Source organism: Apostichopus japonicus, chromosome 17, assembly GCF_037975245.1.
Source record: "Apostichopus japonicus isolate 1M-3 chromosome 17, ASM3797524v1, whole genome shotgun sequence".
NCBI classification, from domain to species: Eukaryota; Metazoa; Echinodermata; class Holothuroidea; order Aspidochirotida; family Stichopodidae; genus Apostichopus; species Apostichopus japonicus.
Genome location: NC_092577.1, coordinates 21,855,989 through 21,867,397, shown reverse-complemented (window position 1 = coordinate 21,867,397; position 11,409 = coordinate 21,855,989).

Genomic DNA, 11,409 nt, shown 5'->3' with positions numbered 1-11,409 from the left:
AGGAACAAAACCGGTGATTTTTCAGACTACATTGTATCCAATGCTGTTGATCTGTGTGCTGTCACGGAAACTTGGTTGAAAAAGGACGATGATGCAATCCGATGTGAGTGTGCACCTAATGGTTATAAGCTATATGACCACCCTAGAGAGGACAGGGCTGGTGGAGGAACTGGTTTACTGTGCAAAGAACAACTGGAAGCAAAGAAAATCATTGCAAACCAGGGCCAATCATTTGAGTCTTCTGAATGGAGAGTCACAGGACCGGATATTACGGTCAGGATCATTGTCGTTTATCGCCCTCCTTACTCGGCAGAACATTCGACCTCAGTTAACTGTTTTATGGAGGAATTTGCAGATTACTTGGAGTCTGTTATTGCATATAAGGAACCAGTTGTAATCACTGGGGATTTCAATATCCATGTTGATGATGTTTCGGACATGCATGCACGGAAGTTCAATGACCTTATTTCAAGCTTTGGTCTTGAACAACATGTCAAAGACCACACGCATTCCGCGGGTCACGTACTCGACTTACTGATCACGAGGGAATGCGACAATTTAGTTTTATCGACACCGGATGTCGCTCACTTTATATCAGATCATGCCTTCGTACATAGTGACCTTGCATTTCCGAAACTACGTCTTGATCGAAAATCCATATCCTTTAGGAAATATAAAGCCATCGACATCGCCATGTTTAAAAGGGATATCCAGGCTTCCCCACTGTGTACCATTACATCAGATATGACAGTAACATCTCCTACGGATCTAGATCGTATCGTGGCACTCTATAATACAACTCTCCGAGAACTCATCGACAAACACGCACCTGTTAAGACTAAAGTCATCACGATCAGACCAGTTGTTCCATGGATGAATGATGAAATTAAACAAGGCAAATGTGCCCGCCGCAAAGCCGAGCGTTGTTGGCGAAAGTGTCCTGTGGATGATCCTGAATTTCGAAAACAACAATTCCAACATCACCGTAATTCGGTTAGAGCTCAGCTTATCAGGGCTAAAACTGAGCACTACTCACAAAAGGTAATAGACTGTTCTTCTGATTCGAAAAGACTAATTGAGCTAATGACATCCAATATCCACCGACTATTTCTTTGGACGAACTATCGAATGATTTCGGGGACTATTTTATGTCCAAAATTGACAAGATCAGAGATGAACTTGATAATGATGATGTCCCTGATATCTGTCGACAGAATATTGCTCATTCCGCTACACCGTCTTTCCATTCATTCTCTGTTTTAAGTGAGGAAGACGTTAGGGCACTTCTCCGCCAGTCTCCGAACAAACATTGTGTGAACGATCCAATTCCGACGTGGTTGCTGAAGGAATGTGCGGAGGTGATTCTACCATTTTTAACTATGGTGATAAACATGTCTCTGCAACATGGCTACTTTCCACCAGTTTGGAAAAACGCTGTGGTAACGCCAATTTTGAAGAAACCGGGGGCGGAGAATGTTTTCAGCAACTACCGACCTGTGAGTAACCTTCCGTTTCTGTCAAAATTGGTGGAAAGAGCAGTTGTTGGACAGCTTCAACTACATTTATCGAACAACAATTTACTACCTCCTAATCAGTCTGCATACAGGCAGTTTCATAGTACTGAGACCTCACTACTCAAAGTTCAGTCGGATATGCGGCTGGAGTTCGACAGGCAGAAAGTGGTTCTTCTCGTCATGTTAGACCTCAGCTCTGCCTTTGACACCATCGATCATGGGATATTGTTAAAGACTATTGAATCACATCTTGGGGTGTTTTCCACAGCCCTGTGTTGGTTTAAATCATATCTCGAAAGACGCACCCAGCAAGTTATGGTAAATAACAAGCTGTCCAAATCATATCAACTGAGATTTGGCGTTCCACAAGGCTCGTGTTTGGGACCCGTTCTGTTCACGGTTTATGCTGCACCGGTTCTCGAGATTATTGAACGCCATTTACCTAGTGCTCAAGGATATGCCGATGATCACCAACTGTACATTGGATTCAAACCAGACTCTCGTGCTCAGGAGGAATCCGCAGTGACTGCCTTGCAGGAATGTATCTCTGATGTAAGACACTGGATGCTGACCAATAAACTGAAAATCAATGACAGTAAAACTGAATTCATCATATTGGGTGGTAGGCAACAATTAGAAAAAGTTACCATTAGTGATATCGCTGTTGGTGATGCACAGATTACACCATGTTCCAAAGTGCGAAATCTAGGTGTTATTTTTGATGAGAAGTTATCTATGGACCAACATGTCTCGAAAGTTTGTAGTGTTGCACATTATCATCTTCATAATATTGCTCGTATTCGTGACTATCTCACTCATGAGGCTGCTTGTTCACTCATTCATGCCTTTATTACTAGCCAAATTGATTACTCTAACAGTCTGATGTATGGTGCTCCCGCTTATTTGATCAATAAATTGCAACGTGTTCAGAATTCTGCTGCTAGACTTGTTCTAGGTCTTAAAAAATCTGATCACATTACACCTGCTCTCATAGACTTACATTGGCTTCCTGTGCAGCTCCGTATTCATTTTAAAGTTCTCTTGATTGTTTTTAAAATTCTACATGATATGGCTCCTGAATATCTTGGTGAGTCGATTGAACTGCGCCACAACAGTACCTACCGCCTGAGGTCCAATGATGCTTTTATGTTGAGTACCCCGAGTTACAGGTGCACCACCTTCGGTGGACGTGCATTCCACGTCTATGCACCTAGGTTGTGGAACTCCCTTCCGCTGACACTTCGTTCACAACATAGTCTTACTATTTTTAAGAGAGATTTGAAAACTCACCTTTTTTACTCAGTTTTTAAAAAATAGTTCTTAACATCGTTTTAGTTATTAAGTGTTAATTATTATATTCATATGTAGTTTTACTATTGTACAGCGTTTTAGAATGTATTTTACAGATTTAACGCTTTATAAATTAATAAATTTGAATTTGAATTTGAATACTCTTTATATACGCGGACAATGCCGTGAGGGTCACTAACCACGGTCCCATCAGTAGCGCGCACAGACGGGACGCGTCTGTCACCTGCCGATGAGCTAACGGACTGGTAAAACCTCAGTGAAGGGCGCTGCTCGGCTTCCACCGCTTCGACACGGGCCCTGACGCGGGCACCGTGGTACTTTTCATCGAGATAAGTCTGCAAAGCGATGACAGCCGAAGGGTCGCCAAACTTCACCTCCGCGCACAGCTTCGAGAATTTCTCTTCGACGCCGTGCGCGGGTCACGCAATACTGAATTGCGTAGCGTTTGATGCGCAACTTGACATCATCCCACCATTGGGATGTAGAAGCAAAGGCCGGCTTCAATGTTTGCCATCCTTTGTACCTGGTCTCGAAACCCTGGCGGAACTCTGCCTCGCCAAGAATCCGACAGTTAAGCTTCCATAGGCCCCGCCCGATGGGGAAAATGGAAGGCAAAACAAAACGTGCTACCACAGTGTCATGGTCAGAGAGCGGACAGCTGAGCGTCTCGCAACCCGAAAATGTAAAACTTACGGGCGCATACACTCGATCTATCCTGGAGGCATCTTCTCCGTTGCATCTTCTCCGAGGCATCTTCTCTGCATATGCCTCCAGACATCGGCTAAAAGGTGTGCCGAAGTGAATCTGTCCAATTCTGTGATCCCAGCGTCAGGACTAGCAGACACAGAAGCCCCGAGTCTGTCAAGACCCGAGTCTGGGACACAGTTAAAGTCTCCGACCATGACACATGGTGCACTACAAGGAACAAAGGAAGGCAGCGTGTTAAAAAAAATTCTCGTCTAGCAGAAGGCCGATTGGGAGCATACACATTGCAGAGGGAGATGTTACCCTGTGGATACTTGAAAAGAATGCAAACCAATCGGATGAAGTGTAACATGCAGAGACTATTCGTGGCGAAGTAGCGTAAATGCAAGTTCCCCATTTGTTGCACCATGATTGATATTGATAATTGTAAAGACAAAGCAAAGATATGAAATTAGGAATCGAAATTAGAAATTCCAGTATTGAGATACTGCATCATTGATGCTCTTGTCCTTCATAGCTAGAGACATGGGCCTTCTTTGTATAGTGTAGGCGTTGCATCAGGTTTTATCCTAAGTTTCGCTTGGATGCCTTTGACAGTACCCAATTTCTTACTAAGTACGTTACTGCCAGACAATATCTTTGACTTTTGATTTCTTGCCAATGTAAAGGCAACTGTTCCAACCAATTTCGACCAAAAAGGGCGGGGCCATTTCCTTCAATGACAAACAATAGCAATGCTTTTTCGCTTCCATTATACTTAACTTTAACGCAACATTTTCCTTTCACCGGTATCTTCTCTCCTGTAAATGTTTTCAAAACTGCTTTTGTAGGTTTAATGTCAACCTTAGACAGTGCCTTAACAAACAGATCGTTTGGAATTAGGGAAACACCTGCCTCGCATCTAATTCCATAGTTATCCTTGGTTTTCAATTTCAACTTGAACTTCAATTGGTTTGCTTGACCTAAGTAACTTTACATAGTAAACTGTCACGTCTTCCGTCACCACTCTCTTCACTACTAGTACTAGAATTATATTCAGGGGTTTGATTTACTTCCCCAATTCTCGAACTATGTTTACTTTTTTTACTTGTCGTATGCTTAGAATTACGTTCCTTATCACGCGGTTTACTTACATGTGGATTTCGCCTGCAATGGCCTTTAAATGTGCAACACAATCACAAATATGACACTTATAGTCCTTATCATAACAGTCTTTTAAAATGTCCTGGTTTACCGCAGCACCAACAGAACCCTCGATGACTCATTGGTTTAAGATGTCACGTGATGAACGCTGACAGACCCTTCCTTCATAATAGCTGCGTTTTTGGCGGCGGATTCCATGCTCATGGAATTTTTCACGGCATTATACAGCGTTAATCAATCGTCTTCCGACAAGAGCCTTAACTGGACATTGTAGCGTAAATCTCGCAGACGAACCGGTCACGCAGTGCATCATTCAGGAAACTCCCGAAATTACACGTGCTAGTCATTCTCTTTAGTTCGGCTAAAAACTCTGCAATTGTAGTTGACGAGCTGTGGTCGTAGTTGTAAAATGGGAATCTCTCCAGTAAAACTGGGGGTTTGGGATTGTAGTATTCTCTCAAAGTCCCACAAATTTCGTTCAACTTCTTCAATGATGGCTTGTCCAACGATACCACATTTTTCAAAAGTCCATAGCCACTTTCTATTTATCATTCTGTACCTCATTTGCTTGGCAAAAAAACCTTCCTCGTATGATTCACAAATTTCCACATCAGGATCATAAATGTGCACTTTTACCATGTTGGAAGCCATAATTTCTCCTTCTGCCGGTAACAATTCCTTTTAGAACTTGCGTTTATTTCCGACTATCCTCGTCGCCAGTTGTTGTGTCGGTCCTGGGACAACGTAACAAACTTATAGGAAACTTCATCGACAACACTAACGCAATAGGTCCGTCTAAACGGTTTACTAAATGTATTGTGATTTATTATCAAGAAAGTGTTCTCCAAGAAACCTTGGTAGATGTTACATAAGACATACCATACCATTGAAAAGAATGTATGCATAAATTAACATATCTCTACTATATCGTAAACAGATTATTTGGTGGCGCTAAGTAACTATCCAAGCCACCAAAAAGGCTTACTTGCACCAAATCTATTACACCTACATCTGACATTTGTCCAAGTTTGCCTTCTTGAGATATTGTTTACAAAGTTTTCACAATTCCCCCCCCCCCTCCCCCGTGACACTAAATCACCTTTGACCTATACCACAAACAATGAGCTTATTGTACTTGAAGGGGTTGACTTACATACCAAATATGAGATCAATCTAATCTTCCATTCTTCAGCTATAGTGTTTACAAGGTTTCACAATTTCACCCCTGGTAACCCTAAATGACCTTTAACCTCCACTCAAAACAATATGCGTTTTGCACCTAATGTGTTACATCTACATCAGAGCCGTCTTCGAGGACGCCTTCCAAAACGGACTGTTAAACCAAAGTCAACGTCTGGGCATGATTACTTTGCTGCCAAAGTCTGGGGACCCCTTGGATCCCCATAACAAGCGTCCGATCACCTTGCTAAATGTGGACTACAAGTTGCTGGCTAAGGCTTTGTGCAACCGCCTTGCACTGGCTATGCCGCATCTTGTTGGTGATCTCCAGACTTGTGCAGTGAAGGGTCATTGCATCCAGCAGAACTTGTGGTTGATGCGCGACTTGACCGACTTTGTTATTGAGCGTGATCTGCCATGTGCATTGGTGTCTCTGGACCAGCAGAAGGCCTTTGACATGGTGGATCGCGGTTTTTTAATGAATGTATTGGAGACGTTTCAGTTGCACCCAAATTTTCGTAAATGGATTTCTGTTTTGTATGAACAAAGTTTCAGTTCTGTTATCGTAAATGGGTTTTGTTCGGAGGTTTTTAACGCAGAGAGGGGGGTGCGCCAGGGGTGCCCTCTGTCTCCATTACTTTATGTTTTGTTTAGCGAGTCCCTCTCTCGTCTTTTGGAAAGGGACTCCAAACTTGTTCCATTCGTTGTGCCAGGGGGTGCCAAAGTGAAATGCGCTCAATATGCAGATGACGTGACATGTATTGTTTCGAGTCTGGGCTCCTTTCGCGCACTCTCGCAGGATCTATCTATTTTTGAGAGAGCTACCGGGGCGAAGTTGAATCCAGAAAAGACAAAGGGCCTTCGTCTTGGTAGCTGGAGATACAGAGACTTACCATTCGGTGCGTCGTGGTCGGATCAGAATATCAAAATTAATGGTATATGGTTCGGCTACGATGCACCTTGTGATGTCACCTGGAACGAGAGGGCTGAGGTATTTCAGAGCAGACTCGAAACCTTTGGCACCCGCTGGCTTTCGATCTTGGGGAAAGTCACTGTTATTAATCGTTTCGTTTCGCCCATCTTGTGGTACCCGGGCGCGGTGTACCCTATTCCGCGTCGCGTCCTGGTACGGTTGGAGAGGGCGATTTTTTCATTCATATGGTCTGGGGGTACAGAGCTTGTCAAGAGGGCGGTATTGTACCAAAAACTGGAGAAGGGGGGACTAGGGGTGGTTCATCTGGGAAGTAAATTGACCTTTTTGTTATTTAAGCAGTTGTTTGTAGCGGTAACTGACCCAGGGTTGCCTTGTTCATATTTTGTACGTTTTTGGGGCGGTTTGCACCTGCGTCGATGGGTCCCGGCGCTGTTTAGCAACAGAGAACCGCATAGTAGTACTCCAAACAGGGTGGTGCGTGTCATCTGCTCCGCTCTGATTGAGTTGCCCCCTGTTGACCTGTCACAGCCGGCCCTCGTTCACAGTTCGTTGAGGGATAAGGCCTTGAATGCAACTTTTGTCCAGGGACGTCATTCTGCCGAAGTATGGCGTTCGGTGCATTCAAAGCTGAATGGTTACAGGCTCCGTGATCTCGCATGGAGAGTTGCACACGGTGCCTTGGTGACCAACCTAAAAAGATATCATTGGCGATTGGGTGATGGACTGTGCCCTAGGACCGGCTGTGACAGCTTAGAGAGTACTGCTCATGTTTTTTGGCATTGTTACTTTGTAGTAAACTTATGGGAGTGGTTCCAGACCTGGACCGACCGTGTTACGGGAGACCGTTCATGGTCGGTAGGGCAGGGCTTTATTTTATATGGGGTAGACCCTCCAGTTTGTTCGGTAGCTGTGTTGCACCGCATCATTTTTGTTTGCTCTGTTGTAAAAAAACATGTTTGGCGGAATAGGTGTAATTTGGTTTTTAGGGGGAAATTTGCCAGTTGGCAGGCAGTCCTGGAGTCGGTGAAGTCCGACATTCGCCTTCAGATTGAAGGCGATTTTCGCCGTTTATCTGGGGCTGCCTTTTTTGGACGCTGGTGTGCTGGGGAGGGGTTTTTCGTTTCGCTGCGTGCGGGTCGTCCTTCTGTACGTTTTTGAATGTTTCAGTGGGGGGGGGGGGGGGGTTGGGCGTTTTGTCTCTGCAGGTCGGCGGGCGTATGTTTTATTGGCTCGCTTGACCTGAGTTTCGTTTTTCAGAATGGGATAGTTCGGTAGTGCCGTTTGGCCGTGACGTTTTGTATCCCGCATGGCGGGTCACGTAAAAAGCACATCTACATTCTAAGTATGAGATTTGTCCAAGCTTCCCTTCTTGGGATATGGTGTTTACAAGGTTTCCACAATTTCACCACTGATGACCCTGTTAGGTATTTCCCTGCTTTGCAAGTGCGCTCCCATTTTTGCTCAATCGGCCTGCCGAAAATATCATTACTCGTCGAACTACCAAATTTATGTTAAGCCACGAAAATTTATCTTCATTGTGTTTACGTGGACATTGTCAGCAGAAACAGTCGATAATGGGTAACATGTATTTTGTAATTGTGCTTGTATCATGAGTCTTGGTATCCAAGATGACCAAATTTCATGTATTATTTAGTGATCCCAATGTAACATAACCGCCAGTGAATTAGCCTAGCGTTATCATTGTGTTATCATGCGTGTTATCATGTGTTATCATTGCGTTATCATTGTGAATTAGCCTAGCGTTATGTTGGACGGGTAGCGTGATTCGTAACAGTTTAAATGATAATCTACTAAGTCATATATGTCCTTTAATTCTATCAAACACACACACGATCGTTCATATTATGTTCACGATATTTCAGGGTTTCATGAGTGGGAATATTCTTCCAGTAGAAATTGTGTGTTTTATCGATGGCTTGCTTATGCACCGTGAGTGCTGTGGTTAATAATTATAGGATATTTATACACATGGTCTGTGCTAAGACAGGGGTCACGCTGGTTGTCATGGTGTCATGAACATTCATGAGCTCTGTAGATTCAGTTGTTGTAGAGGTTCAATGACCTTGTAAAAACTTTGTGATTGCCTTTATTGTGTTATAAAGAACGCAGATTTGCTTTGTTTGTATTGTGTTTTACTGCAAGTTGTATCGCAAGATGTACTAATGAAAGGATGTTATTGTTGTCATGTTTATATGTTACAGGGTTGAAGTTTCTAAAGAGAATGTTTACGACTTGTGAGGCCTAGAGCGGTCATATTCACGTGAGCACTGTTGTATTTTTGATAGGTTTCTTAGAATGAAGCACTGTATTTGTGTATAGCTGTGAATCAGTCTATTTTAAGTCTTATATTTTCAATCATGCTAATGGTCACAACCGGCAGCTTGAGATATTGTGGTCAAAAGACGATTGTGACATATTCCCAAATTCGTACCGTGTTTCTCTTCATCAACCCAATTTGTGTCATCATATATAATATAATGTTTGATGTCGTGTTACGGTGTAGATTTATCAATTGAGCATGTTTTTTGTTATTTCCTTGATTCTTATGTAGTCACCGAACAACGAATGTACAAGAAATTAAGGCACAGTTGGAAAAAAATAAATAGTTCAACTGATTGTTGTTACGAGGGCCCATTGTAGCCTAACGCGAGTTACTGCTAGTGAGGAACCTAATGTTATTATATAGAAAGTCTTTGAAATGGCCTACGTGGCAATCAATATTTGAGAAATTAGGTCGGGTTAACGTCAGGATGTTATTTGTGTAATGAGCAATACACGATTGTTCTGGTATATTCCTTATGATAACGCGCTGGTCTCGGGTTAACGTCGGTTTACGTGAAATCGCGTGTAGGCTGTGCACACATTTCGTGGATTCTCTGGAATGTTCGCGAGATATGCAAAGGACTTCCAAGAATAGAGAAACTGGGTCAAGTGTATCGAGAAGATCTAGATGATTCTTGACATGGCGAATCGTATAAAAACCCGCCCAGATCGGAGAGTTTCTCAGTTTCTCAACGAATACAAGCGACGACACATATTATACCATTCTACTATATATCGTCAGTGCTCAACTGCCAGTACTTTCTGAGGGATTGAGATATCGATACCAAAATTGATTCTACACTTCCATTCAGAAGTTTGAAGAGGACTTTGCTGTGAAAGTACAGATATCCGGTCTTTATTTCGGAGAAGGTGAAGAATTTCTGTCTCCGTTGAGGAAGTTCGTTACGCCAGGAGTTGGTGGCTATAAAGCTGATTTTGGACTGACTCTGGTAATATTTAGTCGGCGAGAAGTTCGACTTGTGCTTCACTCGATTGTGGCTGGAAGTCCGTCTTCTATATTGGAGCATCGCCGGAAAGAAGGTGACTGCTGTTTCTGGGATCGCGAGAAACTTCGTCGAGGACCACTGAATTTCGCGGTACAACGGACCGAGAATCGTCGTCATTACGGTCGTGGCCGCTGTGGGATATTACCGTTGGAAGAGACCAGCGTGTTTTAAAGTGTATCCTATCTTGTTAAGTTTGTGAGTAATTTTCTTTATATTTGTAATTACCATTTGTTGTCGTTGGTTGAACTCCATTGTTCAATATAGTTTACGTTCTCATTTAAAATCTGTAGACTCGTCAATTCGTCTGTGTTTCTTACGGAAACGAACCCAGGCTTGTGTCTCGTTAAAATGAATTATCGAGACCTCTCGCATTCCAACGTAACATGGTTCAACACTCAACTGATGGTTCAACTTCAACTGATGGTTGAACAAAATAGTTGAACACTCGTTAATTGTCATTCTTCGTGTTTTGTGTGACGTAACCGTAGAGCGCCCTCCACACCAAACTGGCTCCGAGCCCAAGAGCAGTTACAGACCCTAAATGACTTTTGACCTCTACCAAAGACAATAGACGTCCTGTACTCAATGTAGTTCACCTACACACCAAATATGAGATCTGCCCAAGCTTTTGTTCTTCGAATAACGTGTTTTGGTTCGCAATTACTGCTCAACAGTTTGGGATATATTATATAGAGAAGACATTTTCGCCATTCAAGTGCACTATTCCATCACAATCACATCAACTCTTTAGCAAGAATATCTATACGGATGTGTGATAAGCGTTATGTGGAACCTTCATTATGCAGTAGCTCCAGTACTTATATACTTCTATGGACGGCAAGCAAGCATTACATAAGGAGGACACCGTTAAACACACTTAAGTCTATGGAAATATGGTCGCGAATTGAGATTCAAATCCATGGATGCCCCGTAAGATAATTGTCAATAGGCTCTCCTATTTTTATGAGGCGAATCAGCAATGCTATCTATTTACAGGCTGGCCGATGGGAGATACGGTAGATTAAAAACATAAAGTTGTAAAGCTGAGCTTCTTTCACGCCTTGAAGTACTGCAATTCTCTCCACAATTAGGAACTTCGGAGAAGGCGCCAGTCTGTCCCTAAGACAAAGGGCTGTTTTCTCGACCCATCCTTTTCAAGGTTTTCGAGATATTGTGGAATGTTAGTTCCAACCTGGAAATGGAAGATATGCGACTGTTGAAAGCAATTAAGCAAATGACAGAGACATTGACAAAATGTCTTTTAAAGTTTGGA